The sequence below is a fragment of the Leptodactylus fuscus genome, chromosome 2 (genome assembly GCF_031893055.1).
Source record: "Leptodactylus fuscus isolate aLepFus1 chromosome 2, aLepFus1.hap2, whole genome shotgun sequence".
Taxonomy (NCBI): Eukaryota; Metazoa; Chordata; class Amphibia; order Anura; family Leptodactylidae; genus Leptodactylus; species Leptodactylus fuscus.
In genome coordinates, this window is record NC_134266.1 from 247,854,860 (window position 1) to 247,878,656 (window position 23,797).

At 47.7% G+C, this 23,797-nt stretch overlaps 1 protein-coding gene across 1 annotated transcript in view; it reads left to right on the forward strand.

Annotated features, from left to right (window-relative positions):
* RXFP2 (relaxin family peptide receptor 2) overlaps positions 1 to 23,797 on the forward strand; it is a 228,236-nt gene that overhangs the window by 129,118 nt on the left and 75,321 nt on the right. The window lies entirely within an intron of this gene.

Consider the following 23,797-nt stretch of genomic DNA (forward strand, 5'->3'; position numbering starts at 1 on the left):
TAGGAACTACGACACCGGTGACGTTGAAAAAAGTAGGCAAAACCCATTGGCTGCCGAAAACATGTGACCTCTAATTTAAAAGAACAGCGCCGCCCAGCTTCGCGTCATTCTGAGCTTGCAATTCACCGAGGACGGAGGTTTCCGTCCAGCTAGCTAGGGCTTAGATTCTGGGTAGGCAGGGACAGGCTAGGATAGGAAGGAGAAGACAACCAACAGCTCTTGTAAGAGCTAAATTCCAGGGAGAAGCTTGTCAGTGTAACGTGGCACTGACGGGCTCAATCGCCGCAACCCAGCTTTCCAGGATCCTGAATGGAATACACTGTCAGTGTATTCCCGTATACCCGATATATACCCCGATACCCGTTCCAACGGTGTGCCCCCCCACCTTCACCCCAGAAATACCCTGCAAGTCCCCTAGCAATAGAATTGGGGCTATATACACCCACAATTTTTACTACTGGTATACAGTGCCATTGTCTGACTGGGAATTCAAAGAATATATTGGGAATACAAATACCCTCATTTCTTGCTACTGCCATATAGTGCCAGTTTCTGACTGGGAATTCAAAGAATATATTGGGGTTACGTGCACCCACAATTTTTACTACTGGTATACAGTGCCATTGTCTGACTGGGAATTCAAAGAATATATTGGGGTTATAAATACCCTCATTTCTTGCTACTGCCATATAGTGCCAGTTTCTGACTGGTAATTCAAAGAATATATTGGGGTTACGTGCACCCACAATTTTTACTACTGGTATACAGTGCCATTGTCTGACTGGGAATTCAAAGAGTATATTGGGAATACAAATACCCTCATTTCTTGCTACTGCCATATAGTGCCAGTTTCTGACTGGGAATTCAAAGAATATATTGGGGTTACGTGCACCCACAATTTTTACTACTGGTATACAGTGCCATTGTCTGACTGGGAATTCAAAGAATATATTGGGGTTATAAATACCCTCATTTCTTGCTACTGCCATATAGTGCCAGTTTCTGACTGGTAATTCAAAGAATATATTGGGGTTACGTGCACCCACAATTTTTACTACTGGTATACAGTGCCATTGTCTGACTGGGAATTCAAAGAGTATATTGGGAATACAAATACCCTCATTTCTCTTGCTACTGCCATATAGTGCCAGTTTCTGACTGGTAATTCAAAGAATATATTGGGGTTACGTGCACCCACAATTTTTACTACTGGTATACAGTGCCATTGTCTGACTGGGAATTCAAAGAATATATTGGGGTTATAAATACCCTCATTTCTTGCTACTGCCATATAGTGCCAGTTTCTGACTGGTAATTCAAAGAATATATTGGGGTTACGTGCACCCACAATTTTTACTACTGGTATACAGTGCCATTGTCTGACTGGGAATTCAAAGAGTATATTGGGAATACAAATACCCTCATTTCTTGCTACTGCCATATAGTGCCAGTGTCTGACTGGGAATTCAAAGAATATATTGGGGTTACGTGCACCCACAATTTTTACTACTGGTATACAGTGCCATTGTCTGACTGGGAATTCAAAGAATATATTGGGGTTATAAATACCCTCATTTCTTGCTACTGCCATATAGTGCCAGTTTCTGACTGGTAATTCAAAGAATATATTGGGGTTACGTGCACCCACAATTTTTACTACTGGTATACAGTGCCATTGTCTGACTGGGAATTCAAAGAGTATATTGGGAATACAAATACCCTCATTTCTTGCTACTGCCATATAGTGCCAGTGTCTGACTGGGAATTCAAAGAATATATTGGGGTTACGTGCACCCACAATTTTTACTACTGGTATACAGTGCCATTGTCTGACTGGGAATTCAAAGAATATATTGGGGTTATAAATACCCTCATTTCTTGCTACTGCCATATAGTGCCAGTTTCTGACTGGTAATTCAAAGAATATATTGGGGTTACGTGCACCCACAATTTTTACTACTGGTATACAGTGCCATTGTCTGACTGGGAATTCAAAGAATATATTGGGAATACAAATACCCTCATTTCTTGCTACTGCCATATAGTGCCAGTTTCTGACTGGGAATTCAAAGAATATATTGGGGTTACGTGCACCCACAATTTTTACTACTGGTATACAGTGCCATTGTCTGACTGGGAATTCAAAGAATATATTGGGGTTATAAATACCCTCATTTCTTGCTACTGCCATATAGTGCCAGTTTCTGACTGGTAATTCAAAGAATATATTGGGGTTACGTGCACCCACAATTTTTACTACTGGTATACAGTGCCATTGTCTGACTGGGAATTCAAAGAGTATATTGGGAATACAAATACCCTCATTTCTTGCTACTGCCATATAGTGCCAGTTTCTGACTGGGAATTCAAAGAATATATTGGGGTTACGTGCACCCACAATTTTTACTACTGGTATACAGTGCCATTGTCTGACTGGGAATTCAAAGAATATATTGGGGTTATAAATACCCTCATTTCTTGCTACTGCCATATAGTGCCAGTTTCTGACTGGTAATTCAAAGAATATATTGGGGTTACGTGCACCCACAATTTTTACTACTGGTATACAGTGCCATTGTCTGACTGGGAATTCAAAGAGTATATTGGGAATACAAATACCCTCATTTCTTGCTACTGCCATATAGTGCCAGTTTCTGACTGGTAATTCAAAGAATATATTGGGGTTACGTGCACCCACAATTTTTACTACTGGTATACAGTGCCATTGTCTGACTGGGAATTCAAAGAATATATTGGGGTTATAAATACCCTCATTTCTTGCTACTGCCATATAGTGCCAGTTTCTGACTGGTAATTCAAAGAATATATTGGGGTTACGTGCACCCACAATTTTTACTACTGGTATACAGTGCCATTGTCTGACTGGGAATTCAAAGAGTATATTGGGAATACAAATACCCTCATTTCTTGCTACTGCCATATAGTGCCAGTGTCTGACTGGGAATTCAAAGAATATATTGGGGTTACGTGCACCCACAATTTTTACTACTGGTATACAGTGCCAATTTCTAACTAGGAATTCAAAATGCGCAAGGCTCCCGGAAAGGGACGTGGACGAGGCCGTGGGCGAGGTCGGGGGAATGGTTCTGGGGAGCAAGGTAGCAGTGAAGCCACAGGGCGTCCCGTGCCTACTCCTGTGGGGCAGCAAGCATTGCGCCACTCCACAGTGCCAGGGTTGCTTGCCACATTAACTAAACTGCAGGGTACAAACCTTAGTAGGCCCGAGAACCAGGAACAGGTCTTGCAATGGCTGTCAGAGAACGCTTACAGCACATTGTCCAGCAGCCAGTCAGACTCTGCCTCCTCTCCTCCTATTACCCAACAGTCTTGTCTTCCTTCCTCCCAAAATTCCGAAGCTTTACAGAACAATAACCCAAACTGTCCCTGCTCCCCAGAGCTGTTCTCCGCTCCTTTCATTGTCCCTCAACCTGCCTCTCCACGTCACGATTCCACGAACCTAACAGAGGAGCATCTGTGTCCAGATGCTCAAACACTAGAGTCTCCTCCATCTCCGTTCGATTTGGTGGTGGATGACCAGCAACCCACCCTCATCGACGATGATGTGACGCAGTTGCCGTCAGGGCATCCAGTTGACTGGCGCATTGTGCGGGAGGAGGAGATGAGACAGGAGTTGGAAGAGGAAGTGGTGGATGATGAGGACACTGACCCGACCTGGACAGGGGGGATGTCAAGCGGGGAAAGTAGTGTGGATGTTGAGGCAGGTGCAGCACCAAAAAGGGTAGCTAGAGGCAGAGGCAGAGGTCAGCAGCTTAGGCGAAGCCAGGCCACACCCGGAATCTCCCAAGATGTTCCAGTTCGTACCCAGCCCGAAAAACTCCCACCTCGAGGGCACGTTTCTCGAAGGTGTGGAGTTTTTTCAAGGAATGCGCCGAGGACAGATATAGTGTTGTCTGCACAATTTGCCTCTCGAAATTGATTAGGGGCTCTGAGAAGAGCAACCTGTCCACCACTTCAATGCGCCGTCATTTGGAATCCAAGCACTGGAATCAGTGGCAGGCAGCAACGGCAGGACAAAGGCCGCCTGCCGTTCACGCCACTGCCACTGCCTCTGCCTCTGCCTCTGCCACTGCCACTGCTGACTGTGCTGGCGATGCACTCCAGAGGACGAGCCAGGACACCACTTCATCTGCCTCCGCCACTTTGTTGACTTCTACCTCATCCTCCCCTGGTCCTGTCTTATCTCCTTCTCCTGCACCATCAAAGGCACCATCAGGCGTTTCTTTACAACAACCCACCATCTCTCAGACATTGGAGCGGCGGCAGAAATACACTGCTAACCACCCACACGCGCAAGCCTTGAACGCCAACATCGCTAAACTGCTGGCCCAGGAGATGTTGGCGTTCCGGCTTGTTGAAACTCCCGCCTTCCTGGACCTGATGGCAACTGCGGCACCTCGCTATGCCGTCCCTAGCCGTCACTACTTCTCCCGGTGTGCCGTCCCCGCCTTGCACCAGCACGTGTCACTCAACATCAGGCGGGCCCTTAGTTCCGCGCTTTGCACAAAGGTCCACTTGACCACCGACGCGTGGACAAGTGCATGCGGACAGGGACGCTACATTTCACTGACGGCACACTGGGTAAATGTAGTTGAGGCTGGGACTGCTTCCCAAACTGGCCCGGTGTACCTCGTCTCCCCGCCTAACATTCCTGGCAGGGACACGAGAAGAACACCCCCCTCCTCCTCCTCCTCTACCGCCTCCTCCTCCGCCTCCTCCTCCGCCACCGCCTCCTCCTCCGCTGTTAGATTGACCCCAGCTACGAGTTGGAAACGTTGCAGCACTGGCGTTGGTAGACGTCAGCAGGCTGTGCTGAAGCTGATCAGCTTGGGGGACAGACAGCACACTGCCTCCGAGGTGAGGGATGCCCTCCTCGATGAGACGGCAATATGGTTTGAGCCGCTGCACCTGGGCCCAGGCATGGTCGTTTGTGATAACGGCCGGAACCTGGTAGCAGCTCTGGAGCTTGCCGGACTCCAACATGTTCCATGCCTGGCCCACGTCTTCAACCTAGTGGTGCAACGTTTCCTAAAGAGCTACCCCAATGTTCCAGAGCTACTGGTGAAAGTGCGGCGCATGTGCGCCCACTTTCGCAAGTCGACAGTAGCCGCTGCTAGCTTAAAATCTCTCCAGCAACGCCTGCATGTGCCACAACACCGGCTTTTGTGCGACGTCCCCACACGCTGGAACTCAACGTTTCAGATGTTGAATAGAGTGGTTGAGCAGCAGAGACCTTTGATGGAATACCAGCTACAAAACCCTAGGGTGCCACAAAGTCAGCTGCCTCAGTTTCACATCCATGAGTGGCCATGGATGAGAGACCTTTGTGACATCCTACGGGTCTTTGAGGAGTCCACAAGGAGGGTGAGCTCTGAGGATGCGATGGTGAGCCTTACAATCCCGCTCTTGTGTGTTCTGAGAGAATCCCTGATTGACATCAGGGATAACTCAGATCACACAGAGGAGTTAGGGATAGCATCCGATCCGTCACAGCTGGAGAGTAGGTCCACACATCTGTCCGCTTCACTGCGTTTAATGGAGGAGGAGGAGGAGGAGGAGGAGGAGGAAGAAGAGTTGTCCGATGATGTGATGGTGATACAGGAGGCTTCCGGGCAACTTCGAATCGTCCCATTGTTGCAGCGCGGATGGGTAGACATGGAGGATGAGGAGGAAATGGAGATTGAACTTTCCGGTGGGGCCAGAGGAGTCATGCCAACTAACACTGTGGCAGACATGGCTGAGTTCATGTTGGGGTGCTTTACAACCGACAAGCGTATTGTCAAAATCATGGAGGACAACCAGTACTGGATCTTTGCTATCCTTGACCCCCGGTATAAAAACAACATCTCGTCTTTTATTCCGGTAGAGGGGAGGGCCAATCGCATCAATGCTTGCCACAGGCAATTGGTGCAGAATATGATGGAGATGTTTCCAGCATGTGACAGTGGCGGCAGGGAGGGCAGTTCCTCCAGTAGGCAACCAAGTTCTCACCGGTCCACACAAACGAGGGGCACACTGTCTAAGGTCTGGGACACCTTGATGGCACCCCCTCGCCAAAGTGCCGCCACGGAGGGTCCTAGTGTCACCAGGCGTGAGAAGTATAGGCGCATGTTGCGGGAATACCTTTCCGACCACAGCCCTGTCCTCTCCGACCCCTCTGCGCCCTACACGTATTGGGTGTCGAAGTTGGACCTGTGGCTTGAACTTGCCCTATATGCCTTGGAGGTGCTGTCCTGTCCTGCCGCCAGCGTCCTATCTGAGAGGGTGTTCAGTGCAGCCGGTGGCATCATCACTGACAAGCGCACCCGTCTGTCAGCTGAGAGTGCCGACCGGCTCACTTTGATAAAAATGAACCACCACTGGATAGAGCCTTCATTTTTGTGCCCACCTGTGTAAAGCACCCCAACATGAAACTCCATGTCTGTACTCAACCTCTCCAATTCCTCCGCATCCTCATACTCATCCACCATAAGCGTTGCACAATTCTGCTAATACTAGGCTCCCTCCAACATGATTTCCCCCAACTCTGCTGGTTAGAGGCTCCCTCCACCCTGATTTCCACCAACTCTGCTGGTTAGAGGCTCCCTCCACCCTGCTTTCCCACAACTCTGCTGGTTAGAGGCTCCTTCCACCATGAATTTGCCCAAACTGGGCTGTTTAGAGGCTCCCTCCACCATGAATTGGTCCAAACTGGGCTGGTTAGAGGCTCCCTCCACCATTAATTGGTCCAAACTGGGCTGGTTAGAGGCTCCCTCCACCATGAATTTGCCCAAACTGGGCTGTTTAGAGGCTCCCTCCACCATGAATTTGCCCAAACTGGGCTGTTTAGAGGCTCCCTCCACCATGAATTGGTCCAAACTGGGTTTTTTAGAGGCTCCCTCCACCATGAATTGGTCCAAACTGGGGTGGTTAGAGGCTCCCTCCACCATTAATTGGTCCAAACTGGGCTGGTTAGAGGCTCCCTCCACCATGAATTGGTCCAAACTGGGCTGGTTAGAGGCTCCCTCCACCATGAATTGGTCCAAACTGGGGTGGTTAGAGGCTCCCTCCACCATTAATTGGTCCAAACTGGGCTGGTTAGAGGCTCCCTCCACCATTAATTGGTCCAAACTGGGCTGGTTAGAGGCTCCCTCCACCATGAATTTGCCCAAACTGGGCTGTTTAGAGGCTCCCTCCACCATTAATTGGTCCAAACTGGGCTGGTTAGAGGCTCCCTCCACAATTAATTGGTCCAAACTGGGCTAATTAGAGGCTCCCTCCACCATGAATTGGTCCAAACTGGGTTTTTTAGAGGCTCCCTCCACCATGAATTTGCCCAAACTGGGCTGTTTAGAGGCTCCCTCCACCATGAATTGGTCCAAACTGGGCTGGTTAGAGGCTCCCTCCACCATGAATTTCCCAAAACTTGGCTGTTTAGAGGCTCCCTCCACCATTAATTGGTCCAAACTGGGCTGGTTAGAGGCTCCCTCCACCATGAATTGGTCCAAACTGGGGTTTTTAGAGGCTCCCTCCACCATGAATTGGTCCAAACTTGGCTGTTTAGAGGCTCCCTCCACCATGAATTGGTCCAAACTGGGGTGGTTAGAGGCTCCCTCCACCATTAATTGGTCCAAACTGGGCTGGTTAGAAGCTCCCTCCACCATGAATTTGCCCAAACTGGGCTGTTTAGAGGCTCCCTCCACCATTAATTGGTCCAAACTGGGCTGGTTAGAGGCTCCCTCCACAATTAATTGGTCCAAACTGGGCTAATTAGAGGCTCCCTCCACCATGAATTGGTCCAAACTGGGTTTTTTAGAGGCTCCCTCCACCATGAATTTGCCCAAACTGGGCTGTTTAGAGGCTCCCTCCACCATGAATTGGTCCAAACTGGGCTGGTTAGAGGCTCCCTCCACCATGAATTTCCCAAAACTTGGCTGTTTAGAGGCTCCCTCCACCATTAATTGGTCCAAACTGGGCTGGTTAGAGGCTCCCTCCACCATGAATTGGTCCAAACTGGGCTGGTTAGAGGCTCCCTCCACCATTAATTGGTCCAAACTGGGCTGGTTAGAGGCTCCCTCCACCATGAATTTGCCCAAACTGGGCTGGTTAGAGGCTCCCTCCACCATGAATTGGTCCAAACTGGGTTTTTTAGAGGCTCCCTCCACCATGAATTTGCCCAAACTGGGCTGGTTAGAGGCTCCCTCCACCATGAATTGGTCCAAACTGGGCTGGTTAGAGGCTCCCTCCACCATGAATTTGCCCAAACTGGGCTGTTTAGAGGCTCCCTCCACCATTAATTGGTCCAAACTGGGCTGGTTAGAGGCTCCCTCCACCATGAATTTGCCCAAACTGGGCTGTTTAGAGGCTCCCTCCACCATGAATTGGTCCAAACTGGGTTTTTTAGAGGCTCCCTCCACCATGAATTGGTCCAAACTGGGCTGGTTAGAGGCTCCCTCCACCATGAATTTCCCAAAACTTGGCTGTTTAGAGGCTCCCTCCACCATTAATTGGTCCAAACTGGGCTGGTTAGAGGCTCCCTCCACCATGAATTGGTCCAAACTGGGGTTTTTAGAGGCTCCCTCCACCATGAATTGGTCCAAACTTGGCTGTTTAGAGGCTCCCTCCACCATGAATTGGTCCAAACTGGGGTGGTTAGAGGCTCCCTCCACCATTAATTGGTCCAAACTGGGCTGGTTAGAGGCTCCCTCCACCATGAATTTGCCCAAACTGGGCTGGTTAGAGGCTCCCTCCACCATGAATTGGTCCAAACTGGGTTTTTTAGAGGCTCCCTCCACCATGAATTTGCCCAAACTGGGCTGGTTAGAGGCTCCCTCCACCATGAATTGGTCCAAACTGGGCTGGTTAGAGGCTCCCTCCACCATGAATTTGCCCAAACTGGGCTGTTTAGAGGCTCCCTCCACCATTAATTGGTCCAAACTGGGCTGGTTAGAGGCTCCCTCCACCATGAATTTGCCCAAACTGGGCTGTTTAGAGGCTCCCTCCACCATGAATTGGTCCAAACTGGGTTTTTTAGAGGCTCCCTCCACCATGAATTGGTCCAAACTGGGCTGGTTAGAGGCTCCCTCCACCATGAATTTCCCAAAACTTGGCTGTTTAGAGGCTCCCTCCACCATTAATTGGTCCAAACTGGGCTGGTTAGAGGCTCCCTCCACCATGAATTGGTCCAAACTGGGGTTTTTAGAGGCTCCCTCCACCATGAATTGGTCCAAACTTGGCTGTTTAGAGGCTCCCTCCACCATGAATTGGTCCAAACTGGGGTGGTTAGAGGCTCCCTCCACCATTAATTGGTCCAAACTGGGCTGGTTAGAGGCTCCCTCCACCATTAATTGGTCCAAACTGGGCTGGTTAGAGGCTCCCTCCACCATGAATTTGCCCAAACTGGGCTGTTTAGAGGCTCCCTCCACCATGAATTTGCCCAAACTGGGCTGGTTAGAGGCTCCCTCCACCATGAATTGGTCCAAACGGGTTTTTAGAGGCTCCCTTCACCATGAATTGGTCCAAACTTGGCTGTTTAGAGGCTCCCTCCACCATGAATTGGTCCAAACTGGGGTGGTTAGAGGCTCCCTCCACCATTAATTGGTCCAAACTGGGCTGGTTAGAGGCTCCCTCCACCATTAATTGGTCCAAACTGGGCTGGTTAGAGGCTCCCTCCACCATGAATTGGTCCAAACTGGGGTTTTTAGAGGCTCCCTCCACCATGAATTGGTCCAAACTTGGCTGTTTAGAGGCTCCCTCCACCATTAATTGGTCCAAACTGGGCTGGTTAGAGGCTCCCTCCACCATGAATTGGTCCAAACTGGGTTTTTTAGAGGCTCCCTCCACCATGAATTTGCCCAAACTGGGCTGTTTAGAGGCTCCCTCCACCATGAATTGGTCCAAACTGGGTTTTTTAGAGGCTCCCTCCACCATGAATTGGTCCAAACTGGGCTGGTTAGAGGCTCCCTCCACCATGAATTGGTCCAAACTGGGGTGGTTAGAGGCTCCCTCCACCATTAATTGGTCCAAACTGGGCTGGTTAGAGGCTCCCTCCACCATTAATTGGTCCAAACTGGGCTGGTTAGAGGCTCCCTCCACCATGAATTTGCCCAAACTGGGCTGTTTAGAGGCTCCCTCCACCATTAATTGGTCCAAACTGGGCTGGTTAGAGGCTCCCTCCACAATTAATTGGTCCAAACTGGGCTAATTAGAGGCTCCCTCCACCATGAATTGGTCCAAACTGGGTTTTTTAGAGGCTCCCTCCACCATGAATTTGCCCAAACTGGGCTGTTTAGAGGCTCCCTCCACCATGAATTGGTCCAAACTGGGCTGGTTAGAGGCTCCCTCCACCATGAATTTCCCAAAACTTGGCTGTTTAGAGGCTCCCTCCACCATTAATTGGTCCAAACTGGGCTGGTTAGAGGCTCCCTCCACCATGAATTGGTCCAAACTGGGGTTTTTAGAGGCTCCCTCCACCATGAATTGGTCCAAACTTGGCTGTTTAGAGGCTCCCTCCACCATGAATTGGTCCAAACTGGGGTGGTTAGAGGCTCCCTCCACCATTAATTGGTCCAAACTGGGCTGGTTAGAGGCTCCCTCCACCATGAATTTGCCCAAACTGGGCTGTTTAGAGGCTCCCTCCACCATTAATTGGTCCAAACTGGGCTGGTTAGAGGCTCCCTCCACAATTAATTGGTCCAAACTGGGCTAATTAGAGGCTCCCTCCACCATGAATTGGTCCAAACTGGGTTTTTTAGAGGCTCCCTCCACCATGAATTTGCCCAAACTGGGCTGTTTAGAGGCTCCCTCCACCATGAATTGGTCCAAACTGGGCTGGTTAGAGGCTCCCTCCACCATGAATTTCCCAAAACTTGGCTGTTTAGAGGCTCCCTCCACCATTAATTGGTCCAAACTGGGCTGGTTAGAGGCTCCCTCCACCATGAATTGGTCCAAACTGGGCTGGTTAGAGGCTCCCTCCACCATTAATTGGTCCAAACTGGGCTGGTTAGAGGCTCCCTCCACCATGAATTTGCCCAAACTGGGCTGGTTAGAGGCTCCCTCCACCATGAATTGGTCCAAACTGGGTTTTTTAGAGGCTCCCTCCACCATGAATTTGCCCAAACTGGGCTGGTTAGAGGCTCCCTCCACCATGAATTGGTCCAAACTGGGCTGGTTAGAGGCTCCCTCCACCATGAATTTGCCCAAACTGGGCTGTTTAGAGGCTCCCTCCACCATTAATTGGTCCAAACTGGGCTGGTTAGAGGCTCCCTCCACCATGAATTTGCCCAAACTGGGCTGTTTAGAGGCTCCCTCCACCATGAATTGGTCCAAACTGGGTTTTTTAGAGGCTCCCTCCACCATGAATTGGTCCAAACTGGGCTGGTTAGAGGCTCCCTCCACCATGAATTTCCCAAAACTTGGCTGTTTAGAGGCTCCCTCCACCATTAATTGGTCCAAACTGGGCTGGTTAGAGGCTCCCTCCACCATGAATTGGTCCAAACTGGGGTTTTTAGAGGCTCCCTCCACCATGAATTGGTCCAAACTTGGCTGTTTAGAGGCTCCCTCCACCATGAATTGGTCCAAACTGGGGTGGTTAGAGGCTCCCTCCACCATTAATTGGTCCAAACTGGGCTGGTTAGAGGCTCCCTCCACCATTAATTGGTCCAAACTGGGCTGGTTAGAGGCTCCCTCCACCATGAATTGGCCCAAACTGGGCTGTTTAGAGGCTCCCTCCACCATGAATTTGCCCAAACTGGGCTGGTTAGAGGCTCCCTCCACCATGAATTGGTCCAAACGGGTTTTTAGAGGCTCCCTTCACCATGAATTGGTCCAAACTTGGCTGTTTAGAGGCTCCCTCCACCATGAATTGGTCCAAACTGGGGTGGTTAGAGGCTCCCTCCACCATTAATTGGTCCAAACTGGGCTGGTTAGAGGCTCCCTCCACCATTAATTGGTCCAAACTGGGCTGGTTAGAGGCTCCCTCCACCATGAATTGGTCCAAACTGGGGTTTTTAGAGGCTCCCTCCACCATGAATTGGTCCAAACTTGGCTGTTTAGAGGCTCCCTCCACCATTAATTGGTCCAAACTGGGCTGGTTAGAGGCTCCCTCCACCATGAATTGGTCCAAACTGGGTTTTTTAGAGGCTCCCTCCACCATGAATTTGCCCAAACTGGGCTGTTTAGAGGCTCCCTCCACCATGAATTGGTCCAAACTGGGTTTTTTAGAGGCTCCCTCCACCATGAATTGGTCCAAACTGGGGTTTTTAGAGGCTCCCTCCACCATGAATTGGTCCAAACTTGGCTGTTTAGAGGCTCCCTCCACCATTAATTGGTCCAAACTGGGCTGGTTAGAGGCTCCCTCCACCATGAATTGGTCCAAACTGGGTTTTTTAGAGGCTCCCTCCACCATGAATTTGCCCAAACTGGGCTGTTTAGAGGCTCCCTCCACCATGAATTGGTCCAAACTGGGTTTTTTAGAGGCTCCCTCCACCATGAATTGGTCCAAACTGGGCTGGTTAGAGGCTCCCTCCACCATGAATTGGTCCAAACTGGGGTGGTTAGAGGCTCCCTCCACCATTAATTGGTCCAAACTGGGCTGGTTAGAGGCTCCCTCCACCATTAATTGGTCCAAACTGGGCTGGTTAGAGGCTCCCTCCACCATGAATTTGCCCAAACTGGGCTGTTTAGAGGCTCCCTCCACCATTAATTGGTCCAAACTGGGCTGGTTAGAGGCTCCCTCCACAATTAATTGGTCCAAACTGGGCTAATTAGAGGCTCCCTCCACCATGAATTGGTCCAAACTGGGTTTTTTAGAGGCTCCCTCCACCATGAATTTGCCCAAACTGGGCTGTTTAGAGGCTCCCTCCACCATGAATTGGTCCAAACTGGGCTGGTTAGAGGCTCCCTCCACCATGAATTTCCCAAAACTTGGCTGTTTAGAGGCTCCCTCCACCATTAATTGGTCCAAACTGGGCTGGTTAGAGGCTCCCTCCACCATGAATTGGTCCAAACTGGGGTTTTTAGAGGCTCCCTCCACCATGAATTGGTCCAAACTTGGCTGTTTAGAGGCTCCCTCCACCATGAATTGGTCCAAACTGGGGTGGTTAGAGGCTCCCTCCACCATTAATTGGTCCAAACTGGGCTGGTTAGAGGCTCCCTCCACCATGAATTTGCCCAAACTGGGCTGTTTAGAGGCTCCCTCCACCATTAATTGGTCCAAACTGGGCTGGTTAGAGGCTCCCTCCACAATTAATTGGTCCAAACTGGGCTAATTAGAGGCTCCCTCCACCATGAATTGGTCCAAACTGGGTTTTTTAGAGGCTCCCTCCACCATGAATTTGCCCAAACTGGGCTGTTTAGAGGCTCCCTCCACCATGAATTGGTCCAAACTGGGCTGGTTAGAGGCTCCCTCCACCATGAATTTCCCAAAACTTGGCTGTTTAGAGGCTCCCTCCACCATTAATTGGTCCAAACTGGGCTGGTTAGAGGCTCCCTCCACCATGAATTGGTCCAAACTGGGCTGGTTAGAGGCTCCCTCCACCATTAATTGGTCCAAACTGGGCTGGTTAGAGGCTCCCTCCACCATGAATTTGCCCAAACTGGGCTGGTTAGAGGCTCCCTCCACCATGAATTGGTCCAAACTGGGTTTTTTAGAGGCTCCCTCCACCATGAATTTGCCCAAACTGGGCTGGTTAGAGGCTCCCTCCACCATGAATTGGTCCAAACTGGGCTGGTTAGAGGCTCCCTCCACCATGAATTTGCCCAAACTGGGCTGTTTAGAGGCTCCCTCCACCATTAATTGGTCCAAACTGGGCTGGTTAGAGGCTCCCTCCACCATGAATTTGCCCAAACTGGGCTGTTTAGAGGCTCCCTCCACCATGAATTGGTCCAAACTGGGTTTTTTAGAGGCTCCCTCCACCATGAATTGGTCCAAACTGGGCTGGTTAGAGGCTCCCTCCACCATGAATTTCCCAAAACTTGGCTGTTTAGAGGCTCCCTCCACCATTAATTGGTCCAAACTGGGCTGGTTAGAGGCTCCCTCCACCATGAATTGGTCCAAACTGGGGTTTTTAGAGGCTCCCTCCACCATGAATTGGTCCAAACTTGGCTGTTTAGAGGCTCCCTCCACCATGAATTGGTCCAAACTGGGGTGGTTAGAGGCTCCCTCCACCATTAATTGGTCCAAACTGGGCTGGTTAGAGGCTCCCTCCACCATTAATTGGTCCAAACTGGGCTGGTTAGAGGCTCCCTCCACCATGAATTTGCCCAAACTGGGCTGTTTAGAGGCTCCCTCCACCATGAATTTGCCCAAACTGGGCTGGTTAGAGGCTCCCTCCACCATGAATTGGTCCAAACGGGTTTTTAGAGGCTCCCTTCACCATGAATTGGTCCAAACTTGGCTGTTTAGAGGCTCCCTCCACCATGAATTGGTCCAAACTGGGGTGGTTAGAGGCTCCCTCCACCATTAATTGGTCCAAACTGGGCTGGTTAGAGGCTCCCTCCACCATTAATTGGTCCAAACTGGGCTGGTTAGAGGCTCCCTCCACCATGAATTGGTCTAAACTGGGGTTTTTAGAGGCTCCCTCCACCATGAATTGGTCCAAACTTGGCTGTTTAGAGGCTCCCTCCACCATTAATTGGTCCAAACTGGGCTGGTTAGAGGCTCCCTCCACCATGAATTGGTCCAAACTGGGTTTTTTAGAGGCTCCCTCCACCATGAATTTGCCCAAACTGGGCTGTTTAGAGGCTCCCTCCACCATGAATTGGTCCAAACTGGGTTTTTTAGAGGCTCCCTCCACCATGAATTGGTCCAAACTGGGCTGGTTAGAGGCTCCCTCCACCATGAATTGGTCCAAACTGGGGTGGTTAGAGGCTCCCTCCACCATTAATTGGTCCAAACTGGGCTGGTTAGAGGCTCCCTCCACCATTAATTGGTCCAAACTGGGCTGGTTAGAGGCTCCCTCCACCATGAATTTGCCCAAACTGGGCTGTTTAGAGGCTCCCTCCACCATTAATTGGTCCAAACTGGGCTGGTTAGAGGCTCCCTCCACAATTAATTGGTCCAAACTGGGCTAATTAGAGGCTCCCTCCACCATGAATTGGTCCAAACTGGGTTTTTTAGAGGCTCCCTCCACCATGACTTTGCCCAAACTGGGCTGTTTAGAGGCTCCCTCCACCATGAATTGGTCCAAACTGGGCTGGTTAGAGGCTCCCTCCACCATGAATTGGTCCAAACTGGGTTTTTTAGAGGCTCCCTCCACCATGAATTGGTCCAAACTGGGCTGGTTAGAGGCTCCCTCCACCATGAATTTCCCAAAACTTGGCTGTTTAGAGGCTCCCTCCACCATTAATTGGTCCAAACTGGGCTGGTTAGAGGCTCCCTCCACCATGAATTGGTCCAAACTGGGGTTTTTAGAGGCTCCCTCCACCATGAATTGGTCCAAACTTGGCTGTTTAGAGGCTCCCTCCACCATGAATTGGTCCAAACTGGGGTGGTTAGAGGCTCCCTCCACCATTAATTGGTCCAAACTGGGCTGGTTAGAGGCTCCCTCCACCATTAATTGGTCCAAACTGGGCTGGTTAGAGGCTCCCTCCACCATGAATTTGCCCAAACTGGGCTGTTTAGAGGCTCCCTCCACCATGAATTTGCCCAAACTGGGCTGGTTAGAGGCTCCCTCCACCATGAATTGGTCCAAACGGGTTTTTAGAGGCTCCCTTCACCATGAATTGGTCCAAACTTGGCTGTTTAGAGGCTCCCTCCACCATGAATTGGTCCAAACTGGGGGTGGTTAGAGGCTCCCTCCACCATTAATTGGTCCAAACTGGGCTGGTTAGAGGCTCCCTCCACCATTAATTGGTCCAAACTGGGCTGGTTAGAGGCTCCCTCCACCATTAATTGGTCCAAACTGGGCTGGTTAGAGGCTCCCTCCACCATGAATTGGTCCAAACTGGGGTTTTTAGAGGCTCCCTCCACCATGAATTGGTCCAAACTTGGCTGTTTAGAGGCTCCCTCCACCATTAATTGGTCCAAACTGGGCTGGTTAGAGGCTCCCTCCACCATGAATTGGTCCAAACTGGGTTTTTTAGAGGCTCCCTCCACCATGAATTTGCCCAAACTGGGCTGTTTAGAGGCTCCCTCCACCATGAATTGGTCCAAACTGGGTTTTTTAGAGGCTCCCTCCACCATGAATTGGTCCAAACTGGGCTGGTTAGAGGCTCCCTCCACCATGAATTGGTCCAAACTGGGGTGGTTAGAGGCTCCCTCCACCATTAATTGGTCCAAACTGGGCTGGTTAGAGGCTCCCTCCACCATTAATTGGTCCAAACTGGGCTGGTTAGAGGCTCCCTCCACCATGAATTTGCCCAAACTGGGCTGTTTAGAGGCTCCCTCCACCATTAATTGGTCCAAACTGGGCTGGTTAGAGGCTCCCTCCACAATTAATTGGTCCAAACTGGGCTAATTAGAGGCTCCCTCCACCATGAATTGGTCCAAACTGGGTTTTTTAGAGGCTCCCTCCACCATGAATTTGCCCAAACTGGGCTGTTTAGAGGCTTCCTCCACCATGAATTGGTCCAAACTGGGCTGGTTAGAGGCTCCCTCCACCATGAATTTCCCAAAACTTGGCTGTTTAGAGGCTCCCTCCACCATTAATTGGTCCAAACTGGGCTGGTTAGAGGCTCCCTCCACCATGAATTGGTCCAAACTGGGCTGGTTAGAGGCTCCCTCCACCATTAATTGGTCCAAACTGGGCTGGTTAGAGGCTCCCTCCACCATGAATTTGCCCAAACTGGGCTGGTTAGAGGCTCCCTCCACCATGAATTGGTCCAAACTGGGTTTTTTAGAGGCTCCCTCCACCATGAATTTGCCCAAACTGGGCTGGTTAGAGGCTCCCTCCACCATGAATTGGTCCAAACTGGGCTGGTTAGAGGCTCCCTCCACCATGAATTTGCCCAAACTGGGCTGTTTAGAGGCTCCCTCCACCATTAATTGGTCCAAACTGGGCTGGTTAGAGGCTCCCTCCACCATGAATTTGCCCAAACTGGGCTGTTTAGAGGCTCCCTCCACCATGAATTGGTCCAAACTGGGTTTTTTAGAGGCTCCCTCCACCATGAATTGGTCCAAACTGGGCTGGTTAGAGGCTCCCTCCACCATGAATTTCCCAAAACTTGGCTGTTTAGAGGCTCCCTCCACCATGAATTGGTCCAAACTGGGCTGGTTAGAGGCTCCCTCCACCATGAATTTCCCAAAACTTGGCTGTTTAGAGGCTCCCTCCACCATGAATTGGTCCAAACTGGGCTGGTTAGAGGCTCCCTCCACCATTAATTGGTCCAAACTGGGCTGGTTAGAGGCTCCCTCCACCATGAATTGGTCCAAACTGGGTTTTTTAGAGGCTCCCTCCACCATGAATTTGCCCAAACTGGGCTGTTTAGAGGCTCCCTCCACCATGAATTGGTTCAAACTGGGCTGGTTAGAGGCTCCCTCCACCATTAATTGGTCCAAACTGGGCTGGTTAGAGGCTCCCTCCACCATTAATTGGTCCAAACTGGGCTGGTTAGAGGCTCCCTCCACCATGAATTTGCCCAAACTGGGCTGGTTAGAGGCTCCCTCCACCATGAATTGGTCCAAACTGGGTTTTTTAGAGGCTCCCTCCACCATGAATTTGCCCAAACTGGGCTGGTTAGAGGCTCCCTCCACCATGAATTGGTCCAAACTGGGGTTTTTAGAGGCTCCCTCCACCATGAATTTGCCCAAACTGGGGTGTTTAGAGGCTCCCTCCACCATGAATTTGCCCAAACTCTGCTGGTTAGAGGCTCAATCCACCCTGATTTTCAAAACAAATGTTGGTGCCAACCTCAACTTACTACAAGGGCCAAATTCACTGCTGGTGACAAGCTCTCCTCACTGCAAGTGCCAAATACACATGTTTCAAGGTGTTTTCCTACTGTCAGAGAGGTGGTATTGAGTGTGTAAAGTGTGTAGTTGTTAGGCTGTGATGTTGGGGTAATAGAGGGTCTTTGGTGTGTTAGATGCCCCCAGACATGCTTCCCCTGCTGTCCCAGTGTCATTCCAGAGGTGTTGGCATCATTTCCTGGGGTGTCATAGTGGACTTGGTGACCCTCCAGACACGGATTTGGGTTTCCCCCTTAACGAGTATCTGTTCCCCATAGACTATAATGGGGTTCGAAACCCGTTCGAACACACGAACATTGAGCGGCTGTTCGAATCGAATTTCGAACCTCGAACATTTTAGTGTTCGCTCATCTCTACTTCCTTTATTTTTCCCATTCTTTTTGTAGCCATTCTTGGCTTTGGCACAAAAAACCACAGCAAAATGTGCAACAAGAAAAGCTGCATTTCCACAACGTGGGGCCTCAGCCTGAAAATGTTCTGTAATTTTGCCAAAAATAAACACAACGTTGAGCCTTAGTTTTAGTAAGTCTCTACAGTATTCACTATGCAGCCAAAATGTCTGGTTACCCATATTATGAAGATTGGTTCAATTAAATCAATGGCAAACATATAGTTTTTGCTGTATTTTTTTTTTTCAAATGATAAATTATAAAGCACATTTATAAAGCACATAATAACTAAATAAAATAACAAAAAAGGAAACAGCCAGGAAGTGACATTTCTATAGTTCGAAGAGTGTCATACCAAGTACAAGGGAGAATCAAAATATCGGAATCGGTACCATATATACTCGAGTATAAGATGATTTTTTTCAGCACAGTTTTTGTACTGAAAAAGCCCCCCTCAGCTTATACTCAAGTCAACCAGGTTTTTTTTAGGAGGGGGGGGGGTCTATGACCAGCCACAATATCAATATATAGAATCTCCCATAAAATAGACCTTATTAATTTTTTTTAAATTTCCAGTAGCTGCTGAATTTCCCCCCTAGGCTTATACTCAGTCAATAAGTTTTCCCAGTTTTTTGTGTTAAAATTAGGGGGGCGGCTTATACTTGGGTCGGCTTATACTCGAGTATATACGGAATCGTAATAGCCAGACATCACAGTGCGGAGTTGTTATATGGTATGGATGAGCCTGGAAAAGGCAAGAATTACAGAGCGGTTCAAAGACAAAGGCTACATAACATAACAGATAATGGATAGTAATACAGAACAGGATTAGCTGTCAGGGTTTTGCTATATTTTGACGCCTCAATAAAAATCCAAAATTTTGAATAGTAAAAAAAATATTTTTGAGTCACCATATTCTGACACCCAAAACTATTTATATTTCCATGTATGGGGTTGTGTGAGGTGTCTTTTTGTACTTTATAGGCTTTTGAGGTTTGTTTACGTGTTATAAAACTTTTAGGGCTAAGGCCCCACATTGCGGAAACCACCCCCTTCCCCTTAGTAACAGACCAAGGCAGATGTAGGGTTAATGCCCATGATCAGAAATTACTATGACCCAAGGAATAGCCACTGAGTCTCTGCTGTGTAACATGGTGGACATGGCACCCTTACAGCTCCAAAGTGGGTGTAATATTTAACCCCTTCCAGCTGCAGCCATTTTCAATTTTCATTTCACTGCATTCACTGTGCAGCCAAAATGGCATGTCATGGTATAGCATGGGGTAGAATTCCAAAGTTATAGGTTTTTTTTTCCATGTTTTACTCCTAAAAAAAATCCAAAACTTTGGAATAAGAAATTTCTTGGAGTCGCCAATTCTAACTTTTTATATTTCTATGTACAGGGCTGTATAAGGTGTCTCTTTGGGGAGAGCCAGAAGTACTCTTCATTTATACAATTTGGGTCTAATTTTTGCAAAAAAAATTATATGAGGCAAACCTGCGAAAAACGTCACCATATGGGAAAAATATTTTTATAAATTTGTAGACTGACTGTTTTAGACACAAGGATACCCAATGTGTTCGTGTTTCACCTTATTCATGTACTTTTATATGCGTTTGGGAAAGGGGGATGATTTGAAGGTCTGCTTCTTAACATTTTGTCTACATCCTTGAATCCCAGGGGGACTGATCACTAATGCAATGCAATACTAATGCATTGCATTGCATTGTAAAATTGCTAAGGATTTATTCCAGACTGCATAGAGCAGCCTGTAATAGACCTTATGTAATAACAAGCCTGGGAGGCTTCAATAGGCCCTCAGCTGTTATGGTAACTGATTGCCAGCCCCGAATCTCACTCCTGGGGTTGGTGATCCACTCCAAACTGATGTATTGGTCTTCTTTGACCAAAGCATCAGGTGGGTTAATGCCCACAATTGCTGGTTAATGCCGCGTTTGCAGGCTTTCCCACTGGGTCTCTGCTGTTTAATACAGCAGAGACCCAGCAGCAATGGCTCCTGAGCCCCCGCCATATTTAAATATCCAACGTCTGGTGGAAATGGGTTAAGGTGCCAACATCTGCCATGCTATGATGGTAGATGTGAAAAACAGGTTACTATAAACAGCATAAAACTAGGCAAAACAGGCAAAGATGTATCAAACCTATCCCAGTGGCACATGCTGAGTAATAGATTTGGTGCAACTTGCCAGACATATTAGAGGCTTCTCTCTATTTTACGCTGCTTCTTGGTTGACCAATGTTTTGTACCTAAATTATAGGCCATTAGCCAACCTGACACAACTTAGCAGACTGTCACAGCAAAGATGGTTAGAGAAAATCTCTAAAACTTTGCAAAATTTTTTAATGACTTATATTTGCAGAATACGTTCAACTTTTTATTGACGACATAAATACACATTGTTCTGTTCATAGGAAACTCCTTTAAGCAAACATTTTAAAAATATTTTGAAACCTGATAAAATTTTTGGAATTTTCCAAAATTTCAACAGATTACTTTTCCCATAAGCAATATCTAAACTTTCTGCTTGGGCTATCGATGGACAGTTCATGTCTATTGTTCATGTTCATGTACATTTTGTAAACTTATTCTTCGGTGCAGACAATTCAACTGACTCAGAAAATGCCAAGTGCAATTAGTGAGCATTGGGAAACAGTAATTTGTCCTTTCTTCACCTCCACAATGAATTTAAAGTCAGAGAAGTGAGAGAATTTATTACATATGGGGCCAATTATGTAGTTTATGCAGTGATGTGTGATTGTGAATGTTACTATATAGGGAAGACTATAAGACGTGTGCTTAAGAGGTTTAGAAAACATTTACGCTCCATAGAAACAAGTCGCAGATAGAGATAGAAGTAGTTTGCGGTTTGTGGGTTTGGTTAGGATTGAAGAAGACCTCAGAATATAAGAATGTCATTTTCACTTTGACATAACTTTGGCTGTGCTTTTCTTAGACAGCTAGACATTGAAAGATAGGTGGCTTGGAGCTCTGAGAGTGTTCTACACTATGTTTTATAGATAGGTTCCTAGGAGCCCTGACAGTGTTCTACACTATGTTATATAGATAGGTTCCTAGGAGCCCTGATAGTGTTCTACACTATGTTTTATAGATAGGTTCCTAGGAGTCCTGACAGTGTTTTACACTATGTTTTATAGATAGGTTCCTAGAAGCCCTGATAGTGTTCTACACTATGTTTTATAGATAGGTTCCCAGGAGCCCTGACAGTGTTTTACACTATGTTTTATAGATAGGTTTGTAGGAGACCTGACAGTATTCTACACTATGTTTTATACATAGGTTCCTAGGAGCCCTGACAGTGTTCTACACTATGTTTTATAGATAGGTTCCTAGGAGCCCTGATAGTGTTATATACTATGTGTTATAGATATGTTCCTAGGAGCCTTGACAGTGTTCTACACTATGTTTTATACATAGGTTCCTAGGAGCCATGACAGTGTTTTATACTATGTTTTATAGATAGGTTCCTTGGAGCCCTGACGGTATTCTACACTGTTTTATAGATAGGTTCCTAGGAGCCCTGACAGTGTTCTACACTATGTTTTATAGATAGGTTCCTAGGAGCCATGACAGTGTTTTACACTATATTTTATAGATAGGTTCCTTGGAGCCCTGACAGTGTTCTACACTATGTTTCGGAGAGTACTGCTATATCTATTTTATCTCTATTGGATATTTAATTTTAACCCTTCCGGCAGGGAAGCAGTTCTTCTTACATTTTAGTTGTACTAGACATTTCTTCAGTATTTTTTTCGAATTATTTTAAAGACGACTTCTACTCAGAGTACCAGGAATATAAAATGTGTTATCTGGTGCTGTCATCAACTTCAGAGCTTAGAACATTTCACAAGATGCTCCACCTCCCTTCTGCACAGCTCTGTTTACATATCAATCCTGTTGAGTTGTCATCATGAAGACGTTACAAGTGTGTGATTAATCGAGCCTGGAGCCAGTGGGATTTCTAATCAAACAGATCAATTACTCATTGCAATGTTCTGTCATAAACTTGCGCAGATGTAGCAGAGTTGAGTTTGCCATTTAAATCAACTTATCGAGAAATCATAATACAACTGGGATTAAACCTAATAACGCCAGTGTGTCCTTGTATTTGGAGTGCTTCTTACTATGTTCACTGCAGGTTTTCCATACTAATAAAACATTAAGGCGCAGGATTATACTGGCCGACAGGTGAATCTTCCTTTGGGCCCCTGAGCCATGTGGGCCTCCAACCCACCCTTGCATAACAAAGTAAACTCATTGTACTTCATACATATAGGGGTCAGGGGGTAATAACACTCCTTAGGGAGTGGGCACCTTTACAGGCATATGGAGACTTACAAGCCATTTTCATTCCTATGGGGGATTATGGGAAATATATGCAAATCTGTTCTCCAGGATGTAACTAGGAAAACAGTGCCTCTGTTCGCTGTCTTGTAGGACAGCCCCCTTAACATCATGCATGACTTTTTTCAATAAGCCTAATAAACATGATGTGGGTACTGTTTTCCTAATTACATCCTGGAAAAGAGATTTGCATGTATTTCCCATAATCCCCCAGTGGGGCAAAAATGGCTTGTAAGTCTCCATATGCCTGTAAAGGTACCCACTCCCTAAGGAGTGTTATTATCCCTTGACCCTGATCTATAGTCTCTATACTTCCAAGCTAGTATCCCTACGCTGTGCTGATGAGATCCAACAGATTGAAACAGCGCTGTCCACAGCTGGGAATCTGTTCCTTTTGGAATACTAGTTGGTAATAATCCCCGCATCATGTTTATTAGGCTTATTGATAAACGTCATGTATGATGTTAAGGGGGCTATTCTAAGAGACAGCAAATAGAGGCACTGTTTTCCTAATTACGTCCTGGTAAACAGATTTGCATATATTTCATAGAGATATTCACAGTACACTGTATCAACCAGGCTGTGAATCAGTATAATATACTGGGTAAATTATTAAAGAAACTCCCCACTTTATTTTTATGTACTACATACTTGGCAGTAGGTGTAGAGTCAGGCCAACCAGTATCCTTCCTGCCTGAGCTCCATCCACTAGTCATCGTGCAACATCTTACTGCTGTGTGGGCACATATCCCAGGCTCACATAACTAATAGGCCCCTAACTCAATGCAGGAGCCAAGCAGCAGAATATAGACAGTCCCCCAGGATAGAAATAATCGGGGGAAAGACTTAGCAGAAAAATAGTAGTGAAAAAAAATATCGTTGGCGACATTTTAGAAATTTGTGAAAAAATATCAGGCAATATTTTTATATATTTCTGGTTGGTCCTAGGCACCTCAGTCCAACACTGGTGAATGGCGACCCTATATTATGGAGTCACAGGGTCTACATACTCACTTTTCTTCTTTGCCTGATCTTCCAATGATACACCTCTATTAGTGGAGCCGTGCCATCGTTAGTTGCTAGGACTCAGAACAGCT